The sequence below is a fragment of the Pezoporus occidentalis genome, unplaced genomic scaffold (assembly GCF_034315485.1).
Source record: "Pezoporus occidentalis ecotype Australia unplaced genomic scaffold, CSIRO_AGI_Poc_V1 ctg254, whole genome shotgun sequence".
In the NCBI taxonomy this organism is placed as follows: domain Eukaryota; kingdom Metazoa; phylum Chordata; class Aves; order Psittaciformes; family Psittacidae; genus Pezoporus; species Pezoporus occidentalis.
Window position 1 is genome coordinate 498,744 of NW_026914437.1, and position 18,154 is coordinate 516,897.

Here is an 18,154-nt window from a genome sequence, read left to right on the forward strand (position 1 = left end):
TGTGCTGACCTCTGGTTGTCAGCAGTCCGGATTGGATGGAGCAGGAGATTAAATGGAAGAGGTGGTGCATACTCCTTGTATCACTGCAAATGGTTTCAAATATTGGCAGGCAGGAAAGGAGGATTAAACAGTTCTCCTTGCAGATTCTATGCTGTAAGTTGCAGATACAAAGCTCTGCACTGAGGTATGGGGAGCACTGCAGAACAAGAATGTTTAAGCTTTGTACTAAATACCTTAATTCTTGCTGTTGCATTTTTGTCTTCTGGAAGACATAACTTATGGCCCCATCCAATATAAAGTAGGGGAGACTGTTGCCTTCAGAAGTAAAAGACACTTCAAGGTCCCTGTTGTGTTTCTTAATGGATTTTAGGCAGTGTAACTTTCATGTACTAAGCAGGTCTTAGGTTGGATGATAAAAGGTATTCGTATTATCCAACCTCACCAACAGCAAGAAGTTGAAACTGTTACTAGGGTATCCAGGGATATTAATTTTCAATAGGATGAATTACTATTAAGTATACATATCACTGTACTTCATTCTGAGAAACTCTGCTCTTTGTCAATTTGCCCTGTGTTAGGAGCACTTAAGCTTCTGACCTATATAAAATCTCTTTGTATGTAATTCCTTTTTTTTCTAGCCTGGCTTTTTCCCTGGCATTGCTAAGCCGAGGTTCTTTTAATGAATTATTTCTCAGCTTTTCCTCTCCTTCCGTTCTCCTTGGCAAAATGAATTTTATTGATGTAGCCCATTAAATATTTATCATGGCAGCCTTTCCCCTGCAGGCTGTGATCTTGTCCGATTTTGCAAGCTAAATAAAATTAGTCTGGTTAGTGCTTGGAAAGGAAGCCTCCAAGAAAGAAAGTGAATTATGAGATTTTAGAGTAACACTGGTTTAGAAGATTATTGGGTTTGCTGCTGAGTCTGCCTTGAGTCTGTTAGACCCTGCTCCTGTCTGAGGGCTGTTTGTGGTGCAGGGGGTTTAGCAAATTCTTAAAGGCCTGAATGATTTTTGTGTCCCATGTCTCATTCAATATCCAGGGTTGCTGCTCTCTAAATTACCAGGAAGTTCTGGTTCTGTAAGTCTCTTCCATGCGGAACTGTTTCAACTGCGTAGGGTTTGCTGATCGGACAGCAAATGGGATTCTCTTCTTTGGATGTGGTGCTGAACCCATCTGGTGGATGCGGCAGTCGTAGCGCACCCTGAAAACAAGTTGGTTTCTTGCCTAAGGATGTTTCTTGAAGGCCTCTGGTGATCCTCTAAATCCCTTTTTTTTTGCTGTAATTCTAAGACCTAAGAGGAGGATGCAAAGCTTTTTAGAGGGCGTCTGAAATAAGTCTGTACAGGGTAAAAGCTGTTACCGCTGTCCCGTGCTTCCAGGAGTTTAGCTGCTATCCAGCTCAGCACACCGTCACTTCCTCTTGCGTTGCATTCTGCTGTATGCTGCATTTCCCTTTGGATAACCAGCAGTAGAGATGTGCTGGGCTCTTAATGATGCATTACTGTCATTATTGAGGTTTCTTATGTTGAAACTATGGAACAATGATTGTTTTTTCTGGAACAGACAGTTCTGTGGTGCTTGGATGGTTTTGTCCTACGTGTCCTAGGGAGTTGGCAGTATGATCTAACCCATTTTGGGATGCTTTGAGGCAGTCCACATCTGTGTAATTTCTTCCAGTGGTTAAAACTCTTTAAGTTGCACATTTTATTAAAGTATTTTGAGATCTCAGAAGCTGATCAGACACTTGGAAATGGCTGCAATATGATTTGGTTTTCATAATAGAGATTGTAAAACGCCTGAGATCTCAGTCTGCACAGTGCTGTATTTCGCACATAAGGTTGCCTGCCATATGAGACTTCCATTTTGTGTGTGCAGTATTGAGTGTTTTATTATGTTTAAACAGATGGAAGAGTTGGAGCAGAGGGGAGTTTGGAAGCACAATGCAAGAGCCCTTACTTATAACTGCTACCCATTGCTGCTATTCTGCCTTGTCAGAAGATCAGGGATCTGTGTATAGTGAGTTTAGTATATATTCTATGGTATTTTCAGTCAGTTTCTGCTGAATTGAGATTGACTTAAGCAATTAAGCTTAGCAAGATGTTTTTAGCAGATTTACGTGGTTAGGAACTGGGGGAGTTGAATTTCAGTTTAAGATCTTTGAAAACATCCTTTTTATGAAGACTGAGTAACTTCTGTCCGCAAATCCCAATGCAGTGTACGTATAATAGGAAAATGACAAGGGATTCATGAGTAAAAGACCAATTTGTGTAAGCTAATTTTGTGTGTAACAGCCTTTAATGCATGTAAAAATACTTACATTGACACAAACTAGTCTTCCATCTGCATCAATTCACCTAGCAGAGTTAGGCCCCCAAGCTGCTGATAATAACTATGGAGGAACTCGTGGGCTGTCAGTTCTCAAAGCACTTTGGGCTGCAGTGTTTCAACTGTGTATATGTATTAAGATGAAGCTATAGAATAAAGTGATGTGTTCCCATTAATTGCTGTCAAAGATTGAGTTCTGTGAACAGGTACTTGGCCAAAATTGAGCAAATCTGCAAGTCAAGTTTTGTTTCTTGAAAAAAAGAACATTGTTTTTCTGAGCAATGCTGATTTCCTGTCCTTACTTTTGTCTTGAGCCATTATAACTGGAAGTAATGACTTTTCTAGCACAGTCGTGGAAAATGAATAGAGGCTGTGCTTGGGATCCCTCAAGTCTGCAGGTTTCAGTTATGGAAGAGGCCAAGCCTGACTGTGGTTTCCAGTTGAGTGGAAAAGTCTTTTGTGACTCCTATTCCTGGTTTAAATGATGTGACATCAGCCCTGGTAGCAAATGCCTTACTCCAAAGATACCAAAGAATTCAGTAATAAACAGGGGTAAATCGAAAGTGTTAAACTTTACATAGTTAAACTTCCCAGATAGACTTTGGGGTAAGCCTCACCTGTGGGAGATTTGAAAGCCTTTTGAAATTCAGGACTGCAAACAGAACCTTTTCCCACTGTAGGATGGGGATTAGGTATCTTCCTTGTAGCTTTTGAAGCAATGCTGCAGCTTCACACTTATCCCCTGTGAAGCTGAATCCGTTTCTCACATTCCTCCAAGTGTTTGCATAAAAGGCATGATAGACGCAGACTAAGCAAAGGTGCAGATCACTGTGGTCAGAAGAGGAACTGCTATCTTGCTTAACATAGCGATTTGTACTTGCAGCAGGTACAATGTCCACTTGATGGTCTTATAATGAAGGCGCTCCATAAATCAGTGTCCTGAAGCCCAGCAGGGCAAAGCTATGGGAAACTGTTCATGTATTCTTTGATGGTCATCACTGGTACCTGCAGCCCCTTCAGTCTGAAGATCCAGAAGGGCTTTATTAAGGCAAGAAATCATGCTCATCTCATGGGTGGGGGGAAAGAGGTGGAATGAGCTCCATGCTGAGTCAGAACTGGGAATTTCAGTTGAGCTTCCTCTTCTCACTTCTTTCAAACACTAGATCAGCTTGTCTGGTTGAAGACCATGCCTCCTTTAGTCCTTGCATGCACACCTGCTGTTTCCTTTGTTACTAGCCTGTAGTTCTTGAATGATGCTTAAGGTGTTTCATTCATTCTCCATTCTGTTCTGCTTCCCCAGATACTTAAAAGTGACTCTGCTGATGAATACGGTATTTAGATTGTTGTGAAGAAGACTAGTTCTGTGGGAGCTGACATTTGTATTGGTATTGCTGACTAAAACTGTCAGCTTTGGCACGTTTCTGTGAAGATACAAAAAGTTGAAACTGCTGCAGAAAATAAGGCTAGAGCTGCTTTTCCACTGTGACTTTTGTCCTCGGTCCTGAATGCTTTGTGACCATCTGTCTTGACTCACTATGAGGGACTTGAAATAAAGCCTTTAAGAGATGGAATAAATTTCTCCAATCTCTGAGAAGTAAATTTTTACACAAAGACCTAAAGAGACTCTTACATTGGCTGTCTGGTTTCTTGTCAATAAAGTGAATTCCAGTGATGGAGGGAGTAGGGCTGATAATAAGGGGCCATGACATACTTAACAGCAGAAAGATTACCCAGCACTTAGCAAAACATCCAGAAGAAACAGTCTATGGAAGTCTTAATCTGTGATGATTTCTGCAGGCTACATCCGTGCACTGCACATGGCTTGAATGACAAATTGAACCAGTGTTTAGAACCGTGTAGTCAGTGCTGTATCTATTGCTGAAGTAGTTTCTTAATGCTGTTTTGCTTATCTGAACTCAGGGTGTCTTTAGTAAACAAATGTCTCATTATGAGACACTCGGAATCGTGCAGTACATTCAGTGTACTCCTACCTCTATCCAGAAAGAAGCTAAGATGACTCTGGAAACTGCATTTTTGGGCCTTCAGAATTAATATAGCCACAGTAGCTCAGTGATTTGTTTAAATATATCCTCCAGCAAATCATGTCTTCACCTCAAAGCAATTAAAACAAGGGAACAGAACTTCACTTGAATGCTTTTAATGCTTTATTCCTGCTCCTGCCATATGCTGATTCCCCCCAGAGGGAGAAAATCTGAGTCCCATGTAAGGTTGTCCAAATAGAATAATAAATGAGTGGGTGTTTGAGCCCTGAAAGGATATGTATCTCTGAAGTGGGCTTAGCTGATTTGGTATTTTAGTTGTATAGAGTAAATCCAACATCTTCAGACGTGTTTTTATGTGAGAACCGTGTGTGTGCTTATGCAAAACATCACCAAGAACAAACGAAGGTGAAGCACGTTCAATAAATTAATGCAGAGGTCAAGCCTGTGGCACCCCACTTCCCAGTTCTGCGTGATTTTATCCGTTTTTAACTGCCGTAATTAATGTGTTTCTACTGAAGAGCTCTGCAAGAAGAGGAACCCCTGCCCTCTGTGCCTGACCGTGGCTGCGTGGTCACTGGCAGCCTGGCCAAGCGCTCCTTGCATGGCTCAGCAGGTAGAAGCAGCCTTTGCTCTTGCTATGTAAGAGCTTCTGTTATCCTGGTTGAATGCAACAGGACATTATTTGGATGCTTTTCTGTGTAATGAGGACCATGGATGTGTTGTATCTCGAGGCAGAAGCTCAATGTGGGGAAGATGCTGAAGGAGGGGGAAAGCCTCATTTTTCTTCTACTGTTTAGAGGATGGAAGTTTCTGGGCACTAGGTGTCTCTGGTAACCAGTAATTTAGCATTTTAGCAGGTAACTGATAGGTACAAAGCTGGAATTACAGGTCTGGTGTGGTTCTAGGGATAGGTCTAGCTTATTACTTTTGTAAAACCAGTGAGGCCTCTGGCTGCTGTAGCCTAATGCTTTAGGGAGTCCTAAAACTCACAAGTTGCTCTTTCTCTTCTGAGCTTTTCTGCCTTTCCTTCAATCAGCCCTTTGGGAGCATCTCCCTTGCTCTCACGCAGACTCAGAGAAAACCCTATTAAAAAGACTGCAGCAAGTCTGGCTCAGCCAGTGCTCTTAATGTAAAAATATGAGGCACATAATTGCTGTTAACACTCATAACTCTGTGCAAAGTTAGCCAGTGTTTTTAATGGGGCTTCTTCACAGTTACATTATGGTCCTGATGAGGATGTCATTGCTTCATTAGTTTTCTCCCCTTATAGTTTTCCTGCATTTTGATAGCAAATGAACCTTTGCTGTCAAGGACAGAGCCAGAGCACATGCTCTTGGGAACCACATGATGATATCACTTACAGGTAGGTTTTACTATGTAAGTGACCAGATATCAGTGTAGTAAGAAGAGTTAGGGAAGAAAACTTGCAAAAATTAAGTGAGTTTAGTAAATTTTATGGTAATGATTTTATATACGTAGATATTGTGGTGGTAAAAGTGAGGAGATTGATATACTCCAACTACTAATGTATACTTCATTAACTTTATTAAGTAAAATTACTGAAGACTTCATAAATGTCAAATGCTAGTCCCTGCATAAAGTGGTATCATAGCGTTTATAAGCACCATTGATGGCTGGAGTATACGTGTGTTGTAGCAGAAGCAAGATCACTTTAAAGAACTCGGAGGTGTATATCTAGTTTCCATCAAATAATTACATGAACACCTGTAGCCCCTGATTTTTGAGATGCTGAACACCTTTGCTCTGGCTGGAGGCAGAAGGAGAAACCTGGCATCATGTGTTGTTACAGAGGTCCCTGGGCCCATTCCTTCTCCTCCAGCTCTCACTGGGTGGCACAGTCTCTGGGTTAAACACTTCAGACCTACTTAATACTAATTATTCACCCCCAATCTTTGCAGATGAAACATAGATTCAGCAATCCCTTTCAAAACAAGGGAAAACCTTTCAGGGTCATGAGCCTGGGTCTTGTTCCCACAGAATTCAGAAGGAACAGGTACATATCTCTCCATTTTTAATAACGTTTTTAGTACAGTAGCATATTTTTCACCATACTGAGCAAAACCTCTTGTGCTAACAACTGTAACCACCCAAGGTGTTCTGGAAAGATCTACACAAAAGGGTCTGGGGGGAGCAAGAAGGACAGGTTGCCCTCGTTAATGTTAATGTGCTATCAGGTTAAGTGGCCAAACCTGTGTTGAGAGGGGTGTGATGGGGCAGCTTTGCAGCAGGAAGCTTTGTGTGAGCAGGCTCAGAGTGGAGCTTTCTGCATGGACAAAGCTACTTTGGGTCACGGTGTGGCTGAGTTTGGGGAGGCAGGTAAGAGTTTTTCTATGATACAGTGCTTTTCTGGATTCTGATCCTAGACCTGGTTTGCCTGCTATGTAATGCTAGTGAACAGTTTTGGTGCAGTTTAGAGCTGAAACTCCAGGTAGCAGCTCTGATAAGTTGCTTCTCTGGGTCTTGTAGTTTCATTATTTGGATAATAAGTGAGTTCTGGAGCAGTGTGTTCCCTGAGGGAATTTAAAGGCTTTTCTTGAAAGCCGTAGGGATAAATCACTTAATCTAAATGTGGTGAGTTATCTGTAGTACAGTATTACTACTATCATTACATAAGCTTTCTGCTCAGGGATGGATTGAGGCAGGATCCCTTGCATGGGAAATCAGTTTGCATTCACAGATTTACAGCAGGAAAGCTGTGGGATTGTAAACTGAAAGGAATTACTGATAGAACAGGAGACTGCTTACCTGTTTTGTGGTCTTTTCCCTAATTCTTTGCTCTTGGCTGTTGGCTTTGATTCACTAGGATGCTGTGGATTGCCAGTTTACAGAGGAGGGAGCAGCTGCTGTGCTCCTTTAACACCTCCCCTCTGCCTGATTAACTTTCCACAGTATCATCTGCTGAAATATGTTTGTTCATTGTTAATCTGCACTCACAAAAGTAACAAAAGAACAAACAAAAGTATGTTCCTATATTGTTGCGATTAGGGCATGCGTGGGTCCTCAATGTTTAATGTTATCTTCAATCAGCCCCTGAAAATCGGTATCCTGTTTAGTCCTGCTTTGAGGACATTTATCAGTGTGGTGCCTCCACATGCAGCCAGTTATCCTGAAGGACCTGTAGCTTGGTCTGCAGTGTGCTTAGCCATGTGCCATTGAAAATCAGCAAGGACCTTCCAATGGGATGGAGGAGAGCAGTGCTGCAGCAGTTCATGTTGGGGCAGAGGCGTATCCCTTGTGCTTCCTTTCCACAGGTTTTTGTGCTCTGTTTTCTAAAGCCATTCAGTTGCTGTTGATGTGTGTAAAATCACTGCAAGGTTTTGCTGTGTAGTGATTCTTAACTTTCTTAGGTGGGTCTCCATGAATTATACTGACAAAGTTGCCTAATGCTGCTTGCCAGTCCTGGGAGGGAGTGGGCTGTTCTGGGGTTGTGCCTTACAAAGGCAACGAACAGATTTGTCCCCAATACCTGGTAACCTGTTTGGCAGTGGTTTTGCTAATATAGTCTCTCTAAAGCCAAAAGAGCAATAGGTGATTTGTAAGCATGAAAAAAGGCCTCTTATTTTGTCAGGAAAAAAAAGTTGTACAAGCTCTGCAAAGAAGCTTCATGTTTTCATATGTAAATGTCTTGGAAAGGCAAAGGGGGGAGCAACGCAAGCTCTTATAAAAAGAGCCTTTTACTCAGAAGAGCCATATGCAGGGTATTTGACGTGGATGAGCATTCCCTTGGCTGAACTCTGCTACCCAGGGAAACGGGATGTTCTTCAAAGTTCAAATCCAAATTTAAATCTTTCATATGTTCTCCATGCCTAATAGTATGTAAAAACAGCTCTGGTGTGGGGGATTTGTTTCCTTCCTTTTCCTCCCTCTTTCTTTGCTCAGGCAGAAGGATTCTTATTCTGGTCAATCTTTCTCCAACTGAATGAAAACATGGGTTAAACGAGAGGGGAAAGAAGTAGTTATTAGATCATGTGCCAGAATTTCTGCCATGATGCAGTATATCTGATCAATGTGGGGTGGTGAGGTTGGATGGGGCCCTCCTTAGACATACTGTCCTCACCACTGTGCTTGGTTATGGTCGTGTGTGCTATCCTGGTCCATAGCTCCCTGTGGGGTTGGGTTTCCCTGCTCTGGCAGCCCTACCAATGGGTGCTGGCTCTGCCATTCCTGCTGGAGAAAGCTCATTTTCAGGGTGAACTCCTTTTCATCATGAGAAGTTCTATTTTTTTCCCCCTGCATCTTTTCTTTCCAACCTCACTTTTTAATATAACGAGCCCAAGTGGGATAAAGGCAAAGACTGAGTCGCTGCACCTTAAGTAAAATTTATAGCTTTTGAAAAGCTCCCACAGCTCAGGATGTTAACTGTAACCAGGGACTGGAGGTTGAGGTAAGTCTTTAATAACCTCATGCACTGCTGCTGGTAAGGGGAAAAAGCCTGAACAGTCTCTCCCCCTAAACACAGGGCTGTAGTGTCTCTTTGCAGCTGTTTTAGTGATGGCATCGAAGTGGGAATGTTTTTAAATCCTAAAAGTAGTCCCAGGCCTGGGTATCTGTACTAGGGCTGTCCCCAGGTGTTCCAGTGTTCAAGCAGAATTCAGGTGCTTAATGGGGACACTGAGGGAGAGCAGGAGTGATGTACGTCTGGGTCATGTGTGGGAGACCTCAGCATGACCGCTTGGCGCAGCTCGAGAAGGAGGGTGTTCAAGGGACTGGATTTCTTCCTTTTCTCCTTTGTTCTGCCTTCTGTTTTACCTGGGGCTCATCTTGTTTGTATGCACACACACACAAATCCATTCCCAACTTCTCCCAATTAAAGCCTGTCTATTTTCACTGTGTATTAAGATGGCATCTGCAAGTCCAGCCATAGAGCAGGCTCCTTTTGCTGTAGGCAGTAAGCAAACACAAAGCAGAAAGACGTTTGCCCTAAAAAGGTTTGCAAGGTTATATTTTTGCTAAAGCAAATCCAGTTTCTTCAGCTTGTTTTCCATTCCGAGGCGGTAAATGAATCTATTCTGCTCTTTAGCCGTGAGTGAGGCTCTGAAGTCATTTGAAGAGTGTGGAAGAGGGTTAGAAAGATGTAACAGTCCTCTCAGAAATTTAAAATGAGTGGGTTCCATGACCTAGCAGATTAATTCGGAGAGAATCAAGTGATACATGGCAGAGGTAAGACATCTGATGAACAGCTCCAGTACAGGAGGGCAAATGATGTCAGCTTCATTTGAAAGTAATTGGTTTTGTACATGGCTAGCATACAAACTACAATAACCTGACATTACAATGTGCTCCTCGGTACAAATGGGCAGTGAAAGCAGGTGTTTTACTTTAATATTCAACTAGCAGCACTTCAATGACACCTCATTAGTTTAGATATAGATATGCCTGGTTGAGAAAGAAAACCCTTGTAAAGCTGAATTCTTCTACAAGTACTGGTCTGCAGCATCTCCTGACTTGCAAAGCCTTGTGTTCATTGCTGGACTGGACGTGCTGAGGAAGGGCAGGTAGGTTAGAGCTAGTTCAAGAGGTAAAGTAAGGACTCCAAGTATTTTTAGATCCTGGAGATAGTTTGTAGTTGGAAGACGGAAAATAATCACCACCTAATGGCTGCTCATCCCAGTCTGCAAAATACAGCTCATTTTGTTCTTTAGCAGACAGGTATACTCATCATCCGAAAGATGCTCGCCAGATTTAGCACTAATTAGCTGCCTTGCTGGCAGTCTTTGCCCAGAGATGTAAATGTGAGAGGAACACAGATGTTACAGTACCCATTTATCCTCAGAGTTTGCTCCTTTTCTGTCTTTCTTGTACTTTGGTGTACTTTCTCTTGTGCTTTGCTGTCATTTACGCCTGTGCGCTCTGGAGGTTGAGGAATTTGTCTTTCAATAATGTGATTTTTGCAAACATTCGGTACCTTTAGGAAGCCTTGAGAGCAGCCACTGCCCCGTGGGCTGAAACGCTGCAAGTTCAGTCACTTGCAGGCGAGTGTTCTGATGGGGTGAAGGCACAGGTATGGGTGATGGCTGCAAGCTCTGTTGAAGAGATTGTTGAGCGGAACTCAGTGAAAAGGGGCAAATTCAATGTATCCCTCCACAAGCTTGTTTGTAATCCTGCAGCCATGCATGAACACCTTCCACTGAAGGGACCTGGTGTTAGCAAATACGCAGGAGTGTTGGAATCCATCTGTAGGATTCAATGACAGGCTTATACAAAGGTAAATCTCTAGTTCTCCTTGATTCTTATAAATCCGTAAGCATCACAGACTGTATTTTTTCAAGTCACACTTTCCCTATGTTTTCTATGTAGATAAAGATTCTCCAGACAAGAGTGTTGGGGAAATGGGGGGCTCAGGAGTTGTATCAAGCACCTGTAATGCAGAACAGGATTTAAGCGTTGGTGTGTTGGTAATGTGACTTCATGTATTTATGGTGTTCTGTTGGCTTAGTAAGTGTTCAAAAGTAACCTATGTTTGTCACGATTAAAACTCTGCTGACTATTTGAGTGGCTGAATGAAAACGTCGAGTTCAAACCTCTCTGTGTCTCTTCACATCATCTCAGACTGCTTAATGATTTTTATTGTATTTCATTTCATGCAATAACCTTATCAGAGACTGAAATGAATTTGTCGTTCGCTTTCCTTCCTCGGACAGAAGCTGATGAAATCTTAATTTTGCAGATAGGCTCCATTTACAGCTGCAGAAACCTCTGAAAATCGAGGCTGTTTTCCTTCCCCTGCTTGCAGTGGTATGAGGAACACAACCTAGAGCTTTGCAATTAAGCAGTCCCTGTTTCCAGAGCTGGGGAGATGTCCTGGGTCAGTGGAACAAGTGCAGTGGAAAGCAATGGCTTCTCATTTTCTTCAATGGGATAGTCTACCGGAGTCATAGTTCAGCAGTACCCTTGCACTGCTTGTATCATGGGTCAGCATAGCACCAGCTACTTCAAGCCTGCATATACCTGGAGCTAATAGCACAGAAGGTGGGGGGGAGCACATTTCCTATTACCATAGGGCATATATCCTATTTTATATAGCCCTTTAAAAAACACTAAAAATAAAGAACTCAATGAGTTTTAATTAAGTATTTCTTGGCATAATACAGACTTAGTCTGTTTTCTTTAGTGGGTTCTGTTGCTGTGATTTTGTACCCATGTGTTTCTCTGCTGCTATTTGGAAAGAGTCATAATTTTACAGGAACATAACACATTTTCGCTTTATTGTAATTGTTTTGGAATAAGAAGTAATCATCCAGGACTGAACAACTTGCTCTACCAAACGTTCTGTTCTCAGTTCTAGTAAATTGCTTTGAGAATTGAACAAAGCTCTGATCAATCATGCAAGATATCCTTTCTGAAGAACACCAGGAAAGTAAACCTACTTTAGCCTGTCACGATCATCTTTTTCACTTCGTAAAGATAAAACCGTAAGCACGTGATTCCAAGTGTTCCGAACTCGGGAAACTTCATTTGTTGAATAAAGAAATTATTTAGATAAAATAACTCCATGTTCCTCATCTAAATCCTCAGATCTGGCAAGTGTTTAACTTGTGATCTATTACTAATAGAGCAATACTGTTCTGATAGGACTTTCTGTCCGTGGCTGTGTTGTGCAGTTACAAATGCAGGTCTCAAGCTCTGTTGAAGGGATCTGCACATGGCTGGTGGGTGGCAGCTTTTCTCTCCTCAAGAAGCTCTTTGTGCCCCTGAGTTCCAGCTTTCCTCTCTGAAACATGGCCAGTCTTTGTCTATGCTGGAGTCAAAAAGGGCTGCCTGTGTTGTGGCTCTTCCTTGTATTTGGTTCATCTTTATCTTGGTTTAGCTTGTGCTTTTTTGCTAGGATGGTTAAAACCTCGAAGTCTTGCTGGTATTTCAATGTGTAATATAAAACCAGCACTGAGCACTCGGTGAGCAACTGGTGTGCAGTGTGGTGGATCAGTGATTCACCTCTTCAAACCTATATCATACCTTGGTTGATATTTATCATTGAGATCAAGACTTCCTAGAGCTTACATCTCTAACTTAGCTCAACCAGTGGCTTCTCTGTGTTAAGAATTTGAATAGACTGGTGTTCTTATTGGATCATGAATATGCTTGGTGAGGAAAAAATGGTAACATATCAGTGTATTAAAGAAGAGAGCTCTTCTGGAGTGTGGTTGTTAAATCCAGTAAAGCTCAGTGTGGTACCTGCTGGGGAGAAAGCTTAAAGACTCCAAAGGAGCAAATCATGAAACTGGTCTCACTTTGTCAATCCACATAACTGTACAAGGAGCAAATGTTTTCACTAATTGCACTGCATTTCCTCTCACCTGTGTGTATTTCTGCCTCTTGGTAGAGCACCTCTTTGGGTGCTCCTTTTGCATACGTAGTAAAGGTTAAATTTAGAGAAATGGAGTGCTTTACCTTGCCCTGTTAACCTGATAACATTAACTTGCATTAAAAAACAAACCTGTCGTGTGGGAGTTTGGGGTTAAACTTTGTTTTGCAGTGGCTGGCAGGACACAGAGATCACAGGTAAATAGGAATTGGTTTTATCCAGCCTGTGTGAAGAGCTTGAATAAAAAATAATGAGTATTGATGAATAATGGGGTGAACACCTGTGCACTCAGGGCTCAGCTTCATACTTCCAGTATCCAAAGTAGTCTTGGTCTTGACTGAGTTCAGAAGAGTGATGGGGCATCTGGCCATGGAAATATTGTCAGTCTCATGGGTCCACAGCTTGTGTGTCCCCCAGACTTGTGTAAAGATAGGAAATAGTAACCCCAGGCTGGTGCCTGGTGTTCCTCAGCTCATGGCACCTTGCAGCACAGAGTAGTAGGGATGGTGTGTATCGCAGGAGTAACTTGCCTGTGAAGTTTATTGGTGGTGTGTCCAACAGATACTGTCTATACCCCCTGCACTGCGGGCTAAACCTTGCAGGAAAATGCTGTCTAGATGGCAACTTGTTTGCTGGGTTTTTTTTTTTTGCTGTTGGTGCTGAGTAGATATTTGTATGGATGGGAAAAGATCCCCTGTGATCTTTCCTCTTTCTGATGCGTTGGCACATTACCTGTGAGATTGGAATATCAGTCTTTCAATGTTTTTCCGCTCCATGTAATATGTTGGGTTTATTTGCTGTTTCATGTCATAGTTAGTTAAGTCTGAAATCAAGTGTACGGGCTTCAGTGCTGTACCGTGTTCTTGTACTGATGCATGGTATAGCCACTGGCACATGCGCTCTCCTATCTTCTTAGGGAAAGAAAAAAGGTAATAGAAGTTTTTCCTTATTCCCATAAAAAGTGACATTGGAGGTAGTTATTTTTCACAGAAATGCTGCCTTTTCCAGAAGAATTGTGGGAAGGTTTTTTACACATTGCCATTCCCATTTGTATGGAAGATGGGTAGTGGCTGCTTGAAAGAAACCATTCACCTCTTGAGTAAATAATATTTTATAGGCTTCTATAGACTTTCTTTCCTTTTTCTTTTAAAGATTATAAAATAGTAAATATGACAGGAGCAGAAAGTTAGGGCTTTGAATCACTGGGGTGTAACAAGCTAATAATGATAAAGCCTCTGAAAAGGGCAGCACACCTGGGAAAACACTGGTGTTTTCAGAGCCAGTGTAAATACAGGTTAGTAAAACAACTAAATAATGCCATTAATTTTAGTGCTACAAGTGTCTTCTAACACTGGGCAGAGAGCTGCTGTGTCTTCAGTCTACTTTTTCTCCATGAGGCTTGTTCTGAAATAGCAGCATCTTTCATTAGTGGGAGCTGTTTGCTTGTGGTTTGTTCTCTTAGTCTTCACCACTGCAAAACTGCCCCTGGCAAATCTTCACATCAGCACCTTAGTTTTGAAACAAGCAGGTGAGCGATATTCTAATGCCTTCAAATAGCACTGGTTGTTTCTTGCAGTTAAAATTAGTTGCTCCTAATGTAATCTGTCTGGAAAGTTGTTTGATCAGGCATTATGTATTTGTTACTGTTGCACGCTTCTGCTTCGTATACCTATTTGTGTTTTGTGCTCACTGTGTACAGTACCTTGCTGCCTTGAAGGGGCCTTGCAGTATTGTGTCTTAATGGGATGGTCATTGACTAATGAAAGAGATGATCTCATCTTTGACTGCTGTTGAGCAGTTCTCCTCCTTTTCAAGGAGAGTAGCATAGTGCCATTCCAAACTAGCATCGATAGGCACTTCCAGAAAGGGTACCGTGAATGTAATTTGTTTGGCTGTACCAGTGGTGCTGCCTTAAGTATTGTTATAGTGTGGGTGGTAATAGAGTACAGAGTGAAGAGTGGGTGTTTGAACCATTAAAAAGAATAAATCATTAGGCTATATAGAAAGAATACAGTGCATAACCTGGCTAGGTTCTGGCTAAGGTCAGGGGAGAGTGATTACCCAGCAATATTTATGTGTTAACATTAGGAATTAGGGCAAGGAAATGAAACCTGAGGGACTAATTACATAATGGATTGCAGGGGACCTTTGGCATCATGAGTTCTAGATGGACTAGTCCAGGGAATTCTATTGTAAAATACTCTGAGAAGAGGAAATAAAGGAAAGGGAACATGGTGCCCAAATGGATGAGGAGTGATGGTGTAAAGAAAGAAGTATTTATGCATGTCACTCTTTATAGACAAATGCCTGTTAGAGTTGTGGAAAGAAAAAGTCTCAACTGGATTAAAGATAAAGCTTGGTGATTTATAAAGGAAATAATTACTCCATGGCTTCCTGTCACAGGAGGGGTCCCAACAGGAATGCAAAGCCTAATCTGGAGTAGTGGAGGAAAAAAAACCCTAAAAGAATAAATCTGAAGTGTTTGCTTTATCTTTATTTTTATTTGATACTCTATTTTCCCATTTAAAATCTCTTCAAAGTTTGAATTGCTCAGTCAGTTGTGTGCATAACTAAGGCTTTCTAGTCTATAGAGAGGTACCTGCTCAGCAGAGTTTCTGGATTATTGTCTGTTTGGATAAAGATCTGCAGGAAAACCAAGTTGCACTTCCTGACAAAATATTCTGAAGTCAGTGATGGATTGGGAGGATGGTACGTTTCTGTAACGCTTTGCATTCGGCATTTTTGGGCCTGCCAAACTGAAGCAGAGGGGGAAATTGAGGAGACTTGTTTAAAGTAATTGTGAGAGGCAAAAGTAGACCAAGGAACTGTAAATCCCAGTTTCTTCTGTTTATATGGAGTAATCATTCATTGAAAATGTCACACGTTGCCTACAAAAGCAACTGGAGGTTCATTGCTGGTTTAGCCTGCAGGCAGCACTCCTGGATTCTTGCTAACATTGAAGTGAGTACTCAGAGCCTGTATTTAGCATCCATCTCTAATGCCGCAGGAAAAATGATGTTTCTTCTCAGTTTGCATTTCTCAAATCAAGACCTTTGGATGGCTGTGGATGTGTCTGCAGCTCCTGCACTGGTGATGCTGCTTGACTGTGGTGCAGAGGGGACACCTGGGAGAAAATGAATGGAACTTCCCATTGTCGTGGTATTGCAGTCTCCTGCAGTACTTGTGCTTGGCTGAACTAAAGGTGTTTGCTGAAGGTGAACATCAACAGGGCCAAGATCGTTGATGTTAGTGACAGACATTCTTACCTTCCCTTGAAGCTTTTTTTCCTTAAGAAATATGATGTAAGGAACTGAGGGCGCTGGTCAACTGTTAAGACCTGCCTGGTCATTAAACAAGGGAATTCTAATTTTGGTAGACTTCAAGAGTTTAGTAAGTACATAAAACTACTTGTTAGTGTGTGGATAGCACTGATGGAAGCTGCTTTTTCCAAGTGAGACACATCTTAATCCTGCAAAGAGCCAACTTGACCCCATAACTCTGCTTGTTGCATTCATTTCTAGTGAGGTGATTTTGACACATCTCCCATCTGGGAGCAGACATGTGATGCTCTTCAGTTATAATTACTTCTTCTTCAGTACTGCATGGCTGTGCAGTGAAGCACTGTTTCTGTTTGAGCATGGGCTACTGCTTCTAAATATGTCCCCAGATATTTGGGTTTATTCCTTCCAATTATCAGTTCCATTTTCCATTCCTAATATATGTAATGTTCTTGAACTATGAGTATTTTCCATTAAGGAATGGATGCATCGAAAGTTTTCAGTCATGTTTCACTTTACCATTAATGTAACATCATTTCAAAAGGGTCACCCTCAATTAACTGTAGGCTGATATTCCTAAAGTTTATGACATCCTTAATTCAAAGGATTTCTGGGATGTATTTACAGATTTATAATTGTTGGATTTTTCCACCATATGGATGTGTTTGTATTTGAAAATGCTCTGCGTTTCAAGAAAATAAATGAGTTTTACACACCTTGGTACCACATGATGGCACTCGTCTGTTCTTGTTCACCTTAATGAATTTTAGACAAACATTTACTTTCCACTGAAAATCTTCTGTTTGGAATCAGGATGCTACATCATATAAAAAGAGGAGGAAAAAAACCCCAAACCCAACCACTTTCCCATCCCCATTATGTGGTTTGTGGCTTTGGGGTTTGTGTTTTGCTGTTTGTATTTTTCCCCTCAGACAAAAGGAAGCTATTATACCCTTTTAGAGAAATTTTGGGAAAGTCTTTTTTTGTGGAACAACTAATGACGGTTTTATGGCTGCTCAGAGCATTTGAGACAATATTGACCCTACCAGAAGTGATTTCGTACTGTGAAATCTGCCCAGACTCCTTTGCATGTTGATAATCTAACAGCAAATGGTGTTTGAGGCATTGTCGGATGTGATTATAAAAGCAACACTGTGCCCCTGAGCACAGATCCATCAGACCATGTAAACAAGAGGATCAGACCGTAAACTGACCCTGAATAGAGGCAGTTAAGCCTTTTCCTTGGATTTCTTTCTGATTTCCCTTTTATTTCTCATTTCTGCTGGCATTTGTGATTGCTCTGCTCACTCTCTCATTTTGCCTGCTGTGTCATGCTGTCTGTATTCTGAATTTTTAACCCTTGTAGAAAGGACATGTGATGCTTTACATTGACCACATTAGACGTCAATAGGCTGGCCACATCTCTAGGAATACATAAGCCTTAGCTGTGTTAATTCATATTCTAAGATTGGCATTTATTCTTTATAAAGCAGCTTGCATCCAAGAGGAAACACGTTTTATTTACTGCTGGGCTGTGCAAATGCAACCAGCAGCAGCCCAGTCCTTTGAGATTTAATATAGTCATGACAAAGTAGTTCTAATTTACCTAGCTAACTAAACTCTGTGTAGACTTCGATCCTACACCGAATTTGAACTAATATGAAGTTGTGGCAGTTAAAAGGCTGAGCAAAGAGAATGTTATCAAGCGGTATTATGGATGCTGAGATCAGAAAAAAAAAGCCACTTAAGTCATTTCAAGAAGACTCTTGGTTACTTTGGTCATCTACAACAACCTGGCTCTCAAGCGCTGCAGTTCATGTTTTATGTTGATGTGTCAAAGACCTGCAGAAACAAACTGGCACACCCACAAAAAGCCAATTAGAGTAAGTGCTTTGATGGGATGCATTACTAGTAGCAACAATAAACACTGAGACAATACTTGGAGTTCATTAGGAAAGATGTTCAGTTTGCTTTCCCCTTCAAACCAAATTAAAAGGAAATTGGTGCTTCTCCCTCTCCCCCTGAAGATGTTAAATGGTACCAAAGCACTTCAACTGAGATTAATGTGACCTAGCTTTAGGTGTCTAGTCCAAGACAGCTGCCTAGACTTCTTCTGTGTTTGACAGAGATCGTGATGGCTGCAGAGGGCAGTTCACTTCATCTACCTTAGCTGCAGGATTGTGTAGCACAAGTGTCTTTATCTCAGTCAGCCCCCGTCGAGCTGT

The 18,154-nt window shown here is 41.6% G+C and overlaps 1 long non-coding RNA gene across 3 annotated transcripts in view; it reads left to right on the top strand.

Annotated features, from left to right (window-relative positions):
- The first annotated feature begins 5,175 nt into the window (after positions 1-5,175).
- LOC134166180 (uncharacterized) overlaps positions 5,176-18,154 on the top strand; it is a 196,422-nt gene continuing 183,443 nt past the window's right edge. For all 3 annotated transcript variants that reach the window (XR_009965792.1, XR_009965790.1, XR_009965791.1), the window contains exon 1: positions 5,176-6,777. This is a non-coding gene — a long non-coding RNA (uncharacterized LOC134166180). The remainder of the gene's footprint in view (positions 6,778-18,154) is intronic.